This window comes from Pongo abelii, chromosome 1 (assembly GCF_028885655.2).
Source record: "Pongo abelii isolate AG06213 chromosome 1, NHGRI_mPonAbe1-v2.0_pri, whole genome shotgun sequence".
NCBI lineage: Eukaryota > Metazoa > Chordata > Mammalia > Primates > Hominidae > Pongo > Pongo abelii.
This window is the reverse complement of record NC_071985.2, coordinates 178,270,550-178,285,601: the sequence shown is the minus strand read 5'-3', so window position 1 is coordinate 178,285,601 and position 15,052 is coordinate 178,270,550.

The window sequence follows — 15,052 nt, the reverse complement described above, 5'->3', positions numbered from 1 at the left end:
AATGGGGCCAGTGTTCCTAAGCTGAAAAGTGGGGGTCTTATTTAGATAGGCAGAAGACAAAGAAATTAACAGGTATACAACATTTTTCATACTAGGCTGGTTTATGGGTTACAGAAACATGATTAGTGATAGTTTGTTTTCTTTTGATTTTACAATTTAAATGAATATCTTTAACATCCCATTTAGACAATGTGATAGTTGTGAGATCTTTGTGTAAGAGAAGTCAAAGGGAAATTCATCTATAATGAAGATCAGCAGTGAAGAGGAAAGGGTCTTCTCCAGTGCACTTTGGGTTTTTTTTTTGTTTTTTTAAATAACGTTTTACAACACAAGGTAGGCAAAGAAAAGGCTAATCTGTAACAGAAGAACAAAGGTTACAGCTGTCTACATTACAGCTTCCTAAGTTACAGCTGCCTGTCACATGACTCAGGCCCCATAATAACATTCCTTTAAGGCTCAAAATAAAATTCCAACAGCTTTGACTTTGAATTACTTACTTTTACAATAGGAAGGTTATCCGGATGCTGAGCAGCTATTGGATTTTTAATATTCATCTTCCTTAATTTCATACTGAATGCACAAGGCAATTTAGATGAGAGGGATTATTATTAGTCACTTAAAAAGCAAAGAAGGATCACTTGGCTCCCTCCATCCTAATTCTTACCACAGAGATGACACAATGAGAGTCAGAAAAATCTCCTACACATAAAAAGTCGTATCCTAGGAGAGGAATGAACTTAAAAAGAATTTTCTCTGCTTATAAAGGGGAAGGAGCTGTCTTTGCCACTCCTGGAAGGGTCTCCTCGGAAACCACAGGGCTTGAGTCCTTATTACAACACTTTGGCATGAAAGCCAGCCTTTTTAGGAGCTAGGTAAACTGAGTCTCCATTCTCCCTTGAAATGTAAACACATTCCTCCAGAATTAGGTAAATGTCTTCAGAGTTCTCTCACTATCTATACAATTACAAATAATTTTAAGATTTGCTCTTGTGGGTCCCATGTTTCAGGAAAATTTGCTCAGAAAGCCCTAACTGTACAGAAACACAAACATATTTTATCTATACTCTACAGCAACCAAAGTGACAAATGTCCACCATATCCCTAAGCATTCATGGCACCCATATGGCGCCAGGCTCTGTGTTGAGCACTAGGGATAGGCAAGGACTAAGCCAGGATCCCTGCCCTTAAGGAGAACTCAGCTTCAAGGGAAGGGCAGACATTGCTGTAGGCCAGTTTAAGTACCAGCTTGTATCTGCTCAGGCCATTTGTCTTGCTTCTTGGCCAGAGTGGCCTTAGTGATAATGCCCACCTGATAGTGGTCTTAAAGCTGGGATGCTATTGCCACAGACTGAGGAACCCCCATGTCAGTGACAGTTGACAAGGAGAGACTATTGGGCATCTTCTTCCAGAAGAGCCCGGTTTCACCATGGTTGAAGACTTGCTTTGAATGGTGTCCTTTCTCCTTAATCAGCTTCTTCAACTCTGCTGGAAATTTGGCAGCAGCTTCTTCATCAGCAGATGCAGCCTCTCCAGTAATTTTTATATTTCTTAGTCCAACCCATTCCTGAATCTGTGTAATTGTCCCTTACTTGTAGTAAATGGCCTGGCGTCACTTGTTTCAGGAGATCACTTGCTCAAGTCTTTGTATAGACCATGCTTTCTGGTACAACACATTGCCTTCAGTGGGAACACATTTCTGTTCATATCTTCCATCCACAAATTTAATGTATTTTTCATCTTAACTAAGCACTTACCATGCACTGTAGCTTATCTTTTGCAATTTAAGGTGTGACAGCAAAACTACCACAAATTTCTCTTCCTTTCTTCCTAGTTTCATGGATAGATTTGTTCTTAACAAAGATTTTAGCAGCATCAGCATATTTTTTTTTCTTTCCTTACTGTATTGAGAACTTTCTTCTTTTCACTTAAAGGAAGCACTCTCCTCACAGGTCTCCCTGAAGCCACCGTGCCCACTCCAATTCATCCTCCATGTGGCACCGGGTGGTCTTTTAAAATAAAGCATCTGATGCCAACCCTCTGTCTAAAGCCTTGGTTTCCCATTGCTCTTAGACAGACCTGGCCTGTGAGCCCCTAAATGGTCTGGCTCCTGCCCCACCAATGTGGCCAGATTCCACTTGCCCCTTCCCTTTCTCTCCATTCTCCAGCCATCTGATCTTCTTTCAATATCTCGAACAGTTCAGATTCCTTCAGTCTCAAGGCCTTTGTATGTGCCATTTTCTCTCTCATTTAGACATTCTTCAGAACTCAGCTCAAAAGTTACTTCCTCAAGGAAGCCTTTCCTGACATTGCCCACATTAGAACTGGCCCCTGTTATTTGCTTTTAAGGCCCTGATATGGTTGGGCTGTGTCCCCACTCAAATCTCATCTTGAATTGTAGCTCCCATAATTCCTATGTGTTGTGGGAGGTAATTGGATCATGGGGACAGTTTCTTCCATGCTGTTATCATGATAGTGAGTGAGTTCTCATGAGATCTTATGGTTTTATAAGCGGCTCTTCCCCCTTCGCTCGTCTGCCTTCTCTCTCTTTCTCTCACCTGCCACCATGTAAGTCATGCCTTTCACCTTCTGTGAGGTCTCTCTAGCCACATGGAACTGTGAGTCCTTTTAAACCTCTTTTTCTTTATAAATTACCCAGTCTCAGGTACGTCTTTATCAGCAGCATGAAACTGGACTAATACAGTAAATTGGTACCAGGTAGGTGGGCACTCTATAAAGATACCCAAAAATGTGGAAGCAACTTTGGAACTGGGTAACAGGCAGAAGTTGGAACAGTTTGCAGGCCTCAGAAGGAGACAGGAAAATGTGGGAAAGTTTGGAACTTCCTAGAGACTTGTTGAATGGCTTTGACAAAAATGCTAATAATCATATGGATAATGAAATCCAGGCTGAGGTGGCCTCAGATGGAGATGAGGAACTTGTTGGGAACTGGAGTAAATGTAACTCTTGCTATGTTTTAGTAAACAGACTGGTGGCATTTTGCCCCACCTTAGAGATCTGTGGAACTTTGAACTTGAAGGAAATGATTTAATGTATCTAGTGGAAAAAATTTCTAAGCAGCAAAGCGTTCAAGAGGTGACTTGGGTGCTGTTAAAAGCATTCAGTTTTAAAAGGAAGTAGAGCATAAAAATTCAGAAAATTTGCAGCTTGATAATACAATAGAAAATAAAAACCCATTTTCTGAGAAGAAATTCAAACTGGCTGCAGAAATTTGCATAGGTTACGAGGACCCAAATGTTAATCGCCAAGACAATGGAGAAAATGTCACCAGGGCATGTTGGAAACCTTTGCAGCAGCCCCTCCCATCACAGGCTGAGAAGCCTAAGAGGAAAAAATGGTTTCCTGGGCCACGTCCAATGCTCCACTGCTGTGTGCAGTCTAGGAACTTGGTTCCCTGCATATCAGCTGCTCTAGCCATGGCTAACAGGGGCCAAGGCACAGCTCAGGCCATGGTTTCAGAGAATGCAAGCCCCAAGCCTTGGCAGCTTTCATGTGGTGTTGAGCCTGCAGGTACACAGAAGTCAAGAATTGAGGTTTGGAAACCTCTGCCTAGAATTCAGAGGATGTATGGAAACACCTGGATGTTCAGGCAAAAATTTTCTACAGGTGTGGGGCCCTCATGGAGAACCTCTGCTGGGGCAGTGGTTCTCAGTGGCCCTCTGGCACAGAGTCCCTACTGGGGCCCTGCCTAGTGGAGCTGTGAGAAGAGAACCACTATCCTCCAGACCCCAGAATGATAGATCACCGACAGCTTGCACCATGCACCAGGAAAAGTTGCAGACACTCAACACCAGCCCATGAAAGCAGTCAGGAGGGAGGCTATACCCTGCAAAGCCACAGAGGCAGGGCTGCCCAAGACCATGGGAACCCACCTCTTGTGTCAGCATAACCCAGCTGTGAGACACGGAGTGAAAGGAGATCATTTTGGAGCTTTAAGATTTGACTGCCCTGCTGGATTTTGGACTTGCATGGAACCTTTAGCCCCTTCATTTTGGCCAATTTCTCCAATTTGGAATGGGTATATTTATCCAATGCCTGTACCCCCATTGTGTCTAGGAAGTAATTAACTTGATTTTGATTTTACAGGCTCATAGGATAGGAGGAAGGGACTTGCCTTGTCTCAGGTGAGACTTTTGACTATAGACTTTTGAGTTAATCCTGAAATGAGTTAAAACTTTGGGAGACTGTTGGGAAGGCATGATTGGTTTGGAAATGTGAGGACATGATATCTGGGAGGGGCCAGGAATGGAATAATATGGTTTGGCTCTATCCCCACCCAAATCTCATCTTGAATTGTGGCTCCCATAATTTCCACCTGTTGTGGGAGGGACCCAGTGGGAGATAATTGGATCATGGGGGCAGATTCCCCCATGCTGTTCTCATGATAATGAGTGAGTTCTCTCAAGATCTGATGATTTTATAAGGGGCTCTTCCTCCTTGGGTTTGTCTTCCCTCTCTCTCTTTCTTGCCTGCTGCCATGTAAGACATGCCTTTCACCTTCCACCATGATTGTGAGGCTTTCCCAGCCATGTGCAACTGTGAGTTCATTAAACATTTTTCTTTATAAATTACTCAGTCTTGGGTATGTCTTTATCAACAGTGTAAAAATGGACTAATACAGGCCCCATTTACATTTTCTTCATTGAATTTATCTGTTTGAAATTATATATTTATATGATTATTTGAATAAGACCCGTCTCGGCCAGGCACAGTGGCTCACACCTGTAATCCCAATACTTTGGGAGGTTGAGGTGGGTGGATCACCTGAGCCCAGGAGTTTGAGACCTGCCTGGGCAACATGGTGAAACCTCATCTGTACAAAAAAAAAAAAAAAAAAATGCAAATAATTAGTCAGTTGTGTGGTGGTGCCTGTCTGTAGTCCCAGCTATCCAGGAGGCTGAGATGGGAGGATGAGCCCAGGAGGCTGAGGCTGCAGTGAGCCATGATTGCACCACTGTATTTCCACCTGGGCAACAGAGACACTGTCTCAAAAAAAATAAAAATTAAAAAAAAGCCCCATCTCTGCCTCCAGACTCTAAGCTCTGCAAGGCTAAGTACGGCTCTGTTTCGCTCACCATGGATTCCAGTCCAAGTAGAGTCTGGCACAAAGTAGGCACCTGGACTGCTCCCTCCATGAACGAGGAGGGGTGGAGTGGGGTTCCTGAGTATTTCTCCAGTTCCAAAAGACATAAGTCATGGCCACGGATACAGAGTCATGGCTATTGCAAGCAACAGGAATTGTAGCTTTGGTTGGAATTATAGCTCAGTGTGAAGACACTGGTGACCTCTCACTGTTTGTCACTTGAGTATATCTTTTATTAGTGGGATAGGAAGATAAGTTTACTAGGATTAAATCAATTCAGACTGATTTCACCAAGTCTTTTAAGTCATTGAGCTCTTGGGGTGAAAAATCAAAGCTCTCCCTGTGAGGCCACAAGGTGGCAGCATAGAGCAGCAAGTCAAAGAGCGCCCAGCTCCGCTGCCTTCTGGAGAGGACCGGATGGAGACACTGGGCTGACCACCTGGGACAGGAACTAGGAAGCCTGGGCTCTGCCATCTTTGGCTTTAGCCAGGATTCCAAGAGACAGACATTTAGCTGCCTTGTGCCCCCACTTATCTACCCCTACATTTGGAATAATGGAATTATTCCATTCCTACTTCCCTATTTGTTCATTCATTCATTCGTTCGTTCATCTTTGAACAAACATCCAGAGACCCTTAGGTCTTGGCTGGGCACCGAGGACCCAGTGAGTAAGACCAGTCCTGCCCCTCCACAGTGTGGGAAGTGCTCTGACTGATCACTGGGCAAGGTGCGAGGGTTGAACCACAGGGCAGGAGGAGCCTTGGGTGTGGCAGGGCATTGGTGGAAGCCCAGGGAGATCCCACAGAGGGGCAGGGCTGGCATATGCAGCAGAGGCTGCTGTGCAAGCAGGAAAGAGGGAGAGAAGCCACAGGTGGTGGCTCAGGGTGGCTGCAGTCCGAGGGGTAGAAAAGCGAGGTGGGAGAGGGGCTAGAGAGGTGGCAGGGGCCAGGTCACAGAAGCTCTCTGGTTAAGGTGCTTGGCCTGTTTCCTGTGGAGGGTGTGAGGTCCCTGAAGAACTCTGATGAGGGCTTTGTGAGGAGAGAGGGAGACAGACCTCCAGCATTGAGCCGGGAGACCAGCAAGAAGATAAGGTTACTGTGTCATCAGTCCTGGTCTAAGTAGTAGGCACCTGGAAGCAAAAATGTTAGAAACTATAACCCTTCTGGGGGTTTTCTGTAACACAGAGGTTACTTGGACAAGATCAAATGGTGAACATGCTATGTGTGTGTGCACATGTGGTGTGCATGAACATGTGATTGATGACCCCCATCCTTCCCTCTGGTAGCCCGTGCCTGCCCCAGTGGGTCCAGGGAAGAGCAGAGCAAAGCCCTTCCTGCCTGCTCATCGGAGCTGCCCCAGGCTTGAACACTGGGGTGAGTGAATGCAGGACAACAAGTGTGCTTACTGCCAGGGAAGAGAAGCTGGGCCTTGGGACTGGACTTGGGTCTGACCCCCCAACTCCACCTTGAACTAGGTGGGAGACCTTGGGCGAGACTCTGCCCCTCTCTGAGCCTTGGTTCCTTTTTCTATTAAATGAGGAAATTGAATCTGCTTCATGGAATTGTTGAGAAGCACCCAGCCCATGGCAGATCTCTAAATATGGGTAGTTTCCCACCCCTTCTACCCCTTCATTCTTCCCCACCCTCACCCATTCTGACGATGCTGGCAGCCAGCCGGGTGGTGACTCAGGGAGACTGTGGCTCATGCAGCTCAGCTCTAAGGGATGATGTTCACATCAGCCCAACAGACTGGCCTGACCTTCACTGGGCCATGATGGGGAGGTTTGGAGATTGTTAATGCACCTTGGGACTCTGGTCTTCCATGAGTCTGATGCTGGGCTTTGCACCCCTCCTCCAACCCTAAGAGCTTTTGGGGATTTCTTTTCTTTTCTTTTTCTTTTTCTTTTGAGATGGAGCTTTGCTCTTGTTGCCCAGGCTAGAGTGCAATGGTGTGATCTTGGCTCACTGCAACCTCTGCCTCCCGGGTTCAAGCGATTCTTCTGCCTCAGCCTCCCGAGTAGCTGGGATTACAGGCATGCGCCACCACACCTGGCTAATTTTGTATTTTTAGTAGAGACTGGGTTTCTCCATGTTGGTCAGGCTGGTCTCGAACTTCTGACCATCCGCCTCGGCCTCCTAAAGTGCTGGGATTATAGGCGTGAGCTACCGCGCCCGGCCTTTGGGATTGATTTTCAAAGCTACCTTTAGTGTTCATTTTAGGAAACCAAGGAGAAGAGAAACAAACTCCAAGCTCCTATGATGGAGGCACTGCAGTAAAAGGGCACATACAGACCTCCCAACCACCCTAAGATGTAGGCGCTGTTAAAACCCAATTTAGAAGAGGAAATTGATTTTTTTTTTTTTTTTCCTGAGACGAAATCTTGCTCTATTGCCCAGGCTGGAGTACAGTGGTGCCATCTCAGCTCACTGCAACCTTCGTCTCCTGGGTTCAAGCAATTCTCTCTGCCTCAGTCTCCTGAGTAGCTGGGATTATAGGTGCCTGTTGCCATGTCCGGCTAATTTTTTTGTATTTTTAGTAGAAGTAGAGTTTCACCATGTTAGCCAGGCTGGTCTCAAACTCCTGACCTCAAGTGATCTACCCACCTCAGCCTCCCAAAGTGCTGGGATTATGGGTGTGAGCCACCGCACTCGGCCGAGAAGAGGAAATTGAGATGCAGAGAGGTGAAGGTGTATCACTGGTAGGATTGCCCCGCTGGTGAGGGGTGGAATCACAATTGAAATGCACATCTGACCACAATGCCTGTTTCTGGCCGCAGAACAGACCCAGGGTCTGGCTCCTCAGGACCTTTGAGAGGAAGAAGAGCCTGCCCACCCTTGCCTGCTTTCATTTTACCACAGAGTTAAACAAGGCCCAGAGAGGGCAAGTGGCTTGCAGGGTTACACAGCAAACTATGTGGTGGAGACCACACACCCCATTCAACTGCCATACCCTCCCATCTCCTAGTCTTAGACAATTGTCATTAAAGACTTTGTATCCTTTTTTTTTCTTTTGAGAGTCTTTTTTTTCAGAGTCTTGCTCTGTCGCCCAGGCTGGAGTGCAGTGGCGTGTTCTCGGCTCACTGCAAGCTCCGCCTCTCGGGTTCACGCCGTCCTCCTGCCTCAGCATCCTGAGTAGCTGGAACTACAGGTGCCCGCCACCACACCCGGGTAATTTTTTGTATTTTTTTTTAGTAGAGACGGGGTTTCACCGTGTTAGCCAGGATGATCTCGATCTCCTGACCTTGTGATCCGCCTGCCTCGGCCTCCCAAAGTGCTGGGATTACAGGCGTGAGCCACCACGCCCGGCCAAGACTTTGTATACTTTAACTGTGAAGAGAGCCCTCCTCCCCTTACTACCAGACATAAGTAATGCAGAGAAAGGACCCAAGAGGGTGAAGAGGAGTACTTGGCAGGGAGTGACGGGGAGAAGGGGTAAGGCACTTCCTTGGTTTCTGGAAAGGAGAAATGACAGTGCTTTTTATTCTTGCCTTCTTAATGAGAAAGCTTTCATAACAAACTGGTGGCTTCTCAGTGTGTTTGCAGCTGCTTCAGGTTACGTGGAGATTGTCTGCCCTGCACACAATGACGTCAAGGTGATAATTTCTGCACAACAAACCCACTGAGTCTGCCAGACAGGGTGGTTCTACATCACTGGGGTGCACAGGGACCAGCCTAGCAGAGGCATGGTTGGGACAGGCCCTGCCATATGCACCTTCTTTCCTCTGTTCTTTCTCATGCATTCCCTGTGAGCCAGGTGAGGGCTGGGGTGGGATACTGTATTAGTTTTTTTTTTTTTTTTTTTTTGAGACAGAGTCTTGCTCTGTCATCCAGGCTGGAGTGCAGTGGCACGATCTTGGCTGACTGCCAGCTCCGCCTCCCGGATTCATGCCATTCTACTGCCTCAGCCTCCCCAGCAGCTGGGACTATAGACACGCTGCCATGCCTGGCTAATTTTTTGTATTTTTAGTAGAGACGGGGTTTCACTGTGTTAGCCAGCACAGTCTCGATCTCCTGCTCGATCCGCCCGCCTCGGCCTCCCAAAGTGCTGGGATTACAGGTGTGAGCCACTGTGCCTGGCCTATATTAGTCTGTTTTCACACTGCTAATAAAGACATACCTAAGACTGGGTAATTTATAAAGGAAAGAGATTTAATGGACTCACAGTTCCACACAGTTGGGGAGGCCTCACAATCATGGCGGAAGGCAAAGGAGAAGCAAAGGCATGACTTACATGGCGACAGGCAAGAGAGCGTGTGCAGGGGAACTCCCATTTATAAAACCACCGGATCTCATGAGACGTATTCACTACCACGAGAACAGTATGGGGGAAACCACGTCCATGATTCAGTTACCTCTACCTGTCCTCGCTCTTGACACGTAAAGATTATTACAATTCAAGGTGAGATATGGGGGGGATCACAGCCAAACCATATGAGATACTGAGGTGACAGGGCAGGGCCTGCTCTTCTGGAGCTCACCCTCTGCTCCCCTGCATATGCTGGCCCAGGAGCAGATCCTGCTTTAGGAGGTCTGAGGTGGGGTCCAGAGTGTGGTCTCCAGACACACCTTGAGGAGCAAGGTTCTAGTGGCTATGAATTGAAGATCTTCTGGGTGCCAAACATGGGGCACTTAAAAAAAAATAGCTTCCTTATAACTGGGTGTGGTGGCTTACACCTGAAATCCTAGCACTTTGGGAGGTTGAGGTGGGAGGATTTTTGAGGCCATGAGTTCAAGACCAGCTTGGGCAATATAGTAAGACTATAATTTAAAAATTAAAAAAAACTTCTTTACATTTTTTTTTTTTTTTTTGAGATACAGTCTCGCACTGTCACCTGGGCTGGAGTGCAGTGGCATGATCTCGGCTCACTGCAACCTCTGCCTTCCAGGTTCAAGCGATTCTCCTGCCTCAACCTCCAGAGTAGCTGGGATTACAGGTGCCCACCACCACGCCCAGCTGATTTTTTGTATTTTTAGTAGAGACGGGGTTTTCCTATGTTGTCCAGGCTGGTCTGGAACTCCTGACCTCGTGATCCGCCTGCCTGGGCCTCCCAAAGTGCTGGAATTACAGGCATGAGCCACCACTCCCGGCCATATATATTAGTTCTTATATTCCCTTTATATATCCATTTTGTACATTTTCCCTATTTTCCTCCCTTTTAGTCATGTCCTGGAGTAGGAAACTTGCCCTGGAGTGTTTCAACAAGGAAATTTCCATTGCTCATATTTCCCTTCCAAAAGGTTGACTCTGATCACGGTGTGGAGAGCTGGTGCAGGCCTGTGAGGGGGGGGGCTTTGAAGCTGTCCAGGGCAGACATATTAGTGGCTTGAACTACGACAATGAGCAAGAGGGAGAGAAAGGGAGGGATGCACAAGTTATTTAGGCTTGGTAATGGTGGGGCCGGGTGTAGGACGAGGAGGATCCCCCGGGGTGGAAGTGAATGCCATAGCTAGGCACGTGGAACTGGGAGGAGGGGGCTGAAGTAGGGAGGGGGATGTGGCCCTCGCAGGAGCACAGGACATGGCTGCCCCTGGGATCAGGCTTGGCAGATGGCCAGACGGCCAGTGCTCAGCACAGAGCCTGGCACAGTGGCTGCGGAATGAGTGAAAGCTGAAGTTCTGGACCCTGAAAGAGGGAGGGAGAAGGAAGCGCATGGCAGGAACCACCAGGTAGGCAGCTTGACCACATCGTGCCTGACAGTGCCTGACAGTGCCTGACAGCGCCTGACAGTGCCAGGTGCCTCGGCCCCGGGCCATGAATGATCGTTTGTGAGCCTTCTGAGCTGCAGGTGGGCGACTGAGAACAGCCTGGCGGGCTGAGCCCCTGGCCCTGAGGACGCAGCCGTGTATTTTTTCCCTGTGGCTCACGGGGCCTGCCTGGGAAGCACAATGTCCTCCATTGCTAAACTCCTCAATTAGACATGTGATGGCGGAACGTATCACTAGGTGGCGCTCATAGGCTTTTTGTATTTTTTCCCATCCTTCCGTGACAAAGTTGGGATTCTTGCTGTGTTGCTGAACAAACAGAACTCTGATTTAGTCTTCACAAGTTATGAAACTGACCCAAGGGCTGTGCTGTTTTCAATTCTACCATGTTGCAGCTATCCCTCCCGCAGCCTGGGAAACAGGGTAGGATTCCAAGAACAAATAAAGGCCCTTCATCAACAACCCCGTGGCATCCGCCGGCCGCCCAATAGCGCCGGACTCTGACCAAGCGGTGAGACCTCAGGCAAGTCATTTTGCAACCGTCCAGTGGATTCACCTTGTCCGCTGCATAGACACAGCCGATTTATTAAGACAGGGGAATTGCAGTGGAGAAAGAGTAATTCATGCAGAGCCGGCTGTGCGGGAGACCGGAGTTTTATTATTACTCAAATCAGTCTCCCTGAGCATTCCGGCCATCAGAGTTTTTAAAGATAATTTGGCAGGTAGGGGCTTCGGAAGTGGGGAGTGCTGGTTGGTGAGATTGGAGATGGAATCCTAGGGGGTTGAAGTGAGTTTTTCTTGCTGTTTTCTGTTCCTGGGTGGGATGGCAGAACTGGTTGAGCCAGATTACCAGTCTGGGTGGTGTCAGCTGAACCATCGAGTGCAGGGTCTGCAAAATATTGCAAGCACTAATCTTAGCTTTTACAATAGTGATGTTATCCCCAGGAGCAATTTAGGGAGGTTCAGACTGTTGGAATCAGAGGCTGCATGACTCCCTAAACGGTAATTTCTAATCTTACAGCTAATTTGTTAGTCCCGCATGGGCAGACTGGTCCCCAGGTGAGAAGGCGGTCTTTTCAGGAAAGGGCTATTATCAATTTTGTTTCAGAGTCAAGCCATGAGCTGAATTCCTTCCCAAAGTTAGTTCGGCCTACGCCCAGGAATGAACAAGGACAGCTTAAAGTTTAGAAGCAAGATGGAATCGGTTAGGTCTGATTTCTTTCACTGTCATAATTTCCTCAGTTAAAATTTTCAATGGTGGTTTCAATTTAACCTCTCAGAACCCAGTTTTCTTCAAGTGGGAAATGGGGTAATAATTCCTCCCTTGTCCTGAGTTAAGGTACATGTGAGAAAAAAAAAATCATAGAGTTCGTGGGAGAAGTAAGAGCAAACAGAAGCAGTACTGTCAGAAGCATTTGAACCAGAGCAACTCCATCTTGAATAGGAGCTGGGTAAAATTAGGCTGAAACCTACTGGCCTGCATTCCCAGATGGTTGGCATTCTAAGTCACAGGATGAGATAAGAGGTCGGCACAAGATACAGGTAATAAAGACCTTGCTGATACAACAGGTTGCAGTAAATAAGCCGGCCCGAACCCACTAAAACCAAGATGGCCACGAGAGTGACCTCTGGTCTTCCTCACTGCTACACTCCCACCAGCGCCATGACAGTTTACAAATGCAATGGCAACGTCAGGAAGTTACCCTATATGGTCTAAAAACGGAAGGCATGAATAATCCACCTTTGTTTAGCATTTCATCAAGAAATAACTATAAAAATGGATAACCAGCAGCCCTTGGTGGGCTGCTCTGTCAGTGGAGTAGCCATTCTTTATTCCTTTACTTTCTTAATAAATTTGCTTTCACTTTACTGTATGGACTCGTCCCAAATTCGTTCTTGCATGATATCCAAGAACCCTTTCCTGGGGCCTGGATTGGGACCCCTTTCCTGCAACATCTTTCTGGAGACCACAAAAGGACAATACTGAGGAAACCCCTGACCCAAAGGCTAACTTTGGATAAGTTGTGAGGTCCAGGAACACTACTGTATTTTATTAATAAAATTTTTTTTATCAGAGTCTCCAGAACCCAGCCCTGAACTGCCACCTTGGTTGGATTCCTCCAGCCACGTTTACAGAGCTCACATTCTCCCCCTGCCCCCATGCACACTGCAGGGAAGGGAGAGATAAAGGTGATGCTGTGACTGTCTCAGGTGCCCGAAGCCTGTAGGAGTCTCCCTTGAGGATGGGTCCTCCCTGGGCATAGAATTGTGAGTGATGTCCCTTAGGTCTCACAGTCAATGTGTGGGCTGTCTAGGGCCGCATCCTGAGTGTCCTGACTTCAGCTCTCCAAGACAGAACAGGACTCCTGATACCTGGCCAGGATCTGTTAACACCTTGGCATTAGGTTGGCTGGTCCTGGTGAATGGAGGCCACAGTTTGAACTCCAACATGGGAATTTACAAGAAAACAGAGTCCAGGTGCTTCCAAATGTCACATGGTTTCCTGCAAGTCTAGGCCTTTGCAAAACCATAACAGGAGTCACTGTCCACTTAATGACTCAGGGCCTCCTGGACAGGAACCATGTGATGTACCTCTCCTTGAATAAAGTTCCCAGGAAGGGTTTGCCTCTGTGCACAAGGTTTAGTCTGGTTTTTCTTCTTTGGAGAGAGACACCAAGTGAGCCTGGCTTTTCCTCGATTCTGCTAAGCCAGAGAATGGCTGGAAGTCAGGTTTGGCTGTGGCAGTTCTCAGATGCCTGGTATCAGCAGCTCTCTCTGTCTCTTTCCAACAGGGATCTCCCCACTGGGAAGTACAGCATTGTGGCCATGAGCATGTGCTCTGAAGCCACACTGGGTTCAATTCCCAGCTTTACTTCTTGTTAAAGCTATGTCACCTTGGTTAAGTGACTTAACTTTACTGTGCCTCAGTTTCCCCATCTGTAAAACGGGTTGCTCTGAGAATTAAATGAGTTTATTTTGTAAAGTGCTTAGAACAGTGCTCATTATATAATAACTGGTATGTAAGTGTAGGCTGTTCTGTGTCTCTTCCAGTTGTCTTACTTTGCCCTCTAAGTAGAGATGCAATAGTGAGGGACACAAACATTAATAAGGCAGCATGATCTCTGAAGCACTTTACATATGTAATTTGTGAAGCTGTTAATATTCATACAAGGTAGGCACGCTCACCCGCATTTGGCTGACGAGGATACAGAGTCTCATTGTGGGGAAGTAATTCTTGCAAGGTCACCTCTGCTGTGGGGAAGCTTCTAAGACCTCAGCACCCTTGGTGGGGCATTCTCTTCCGAACTCCTTGTCTCCTGGCCCAAGCCTGTTAGGCCCTCAGCTGTCTCTCAGTTCACTCCTCACTCTAATCTGTCTGGTCTTGGAGTCAGGACAGTCATCAGGAGTATTAGAGTAAATACACTGCCTGCTCTAACAAATAACCTCCGCTCTCAACACTTACCACACTGGAGATTTCTCACTCACATCACAGTTTAATGAAAATCAGGTATGGTGTGTGGGGAGAATCCTGTTCCACACAGTCACTCAAGGACCCAGGATCCTTCCGTCTAACAGCCTTGCCACCTTTGCCACCCTCCAAGGGCTCAGAGTGCCCCCTCCCTCAGGTCCTCTGCATTTGGTCAGCCAACAAAGGAAGAGGGAGAGCATGGAGGCTTGGAGGGTGGCCTATGGGGAGAGAGACTGTCTGCTTCATCTGAATCTCACTCCTGCCCAGGAGACATGAAATGCATGCTTGCTAAACTGAGGGGCTCATCATGGGGAAACTTGAAGGACACCTAACTCTGCCTGGGAAAAGTGGGTAAGTGTTCACCAAAAAGGGGACATCTGAATCAGGCCTTGAAGAGTGAATAAGAGTTCTCTGGATAAGAAGGAGGGAAAGGCATTCTGGGCAGGAGGAAAGACGTGTGCAAAGACACATCAGGAAAGTGCCTGGCCGGCACAGACAGGACAGGTAAGGAAACAACAGGCAGAGTCATGGAGTGTGAGGTGGGGGCTGCAGGGAGGAGGCTGGAGAGGCAAGCAGAGCTGGAGTTTGGAGGTTTCTGTTCCTCCTTGCTTTCTATCCTTCAAGTCCCAGCCCCAGATTTCTTCCCCAGGACTCTAAGATGTGGGGATCCCTCCCTTCTATCCTCAGAAATACTGATGTTCAGGGCATTTTAACCTGGAATGATCCAATCTGACCCTCACAGCAGCCCAGTGAGGTGGAAAGGACATAGGTAATTATAGT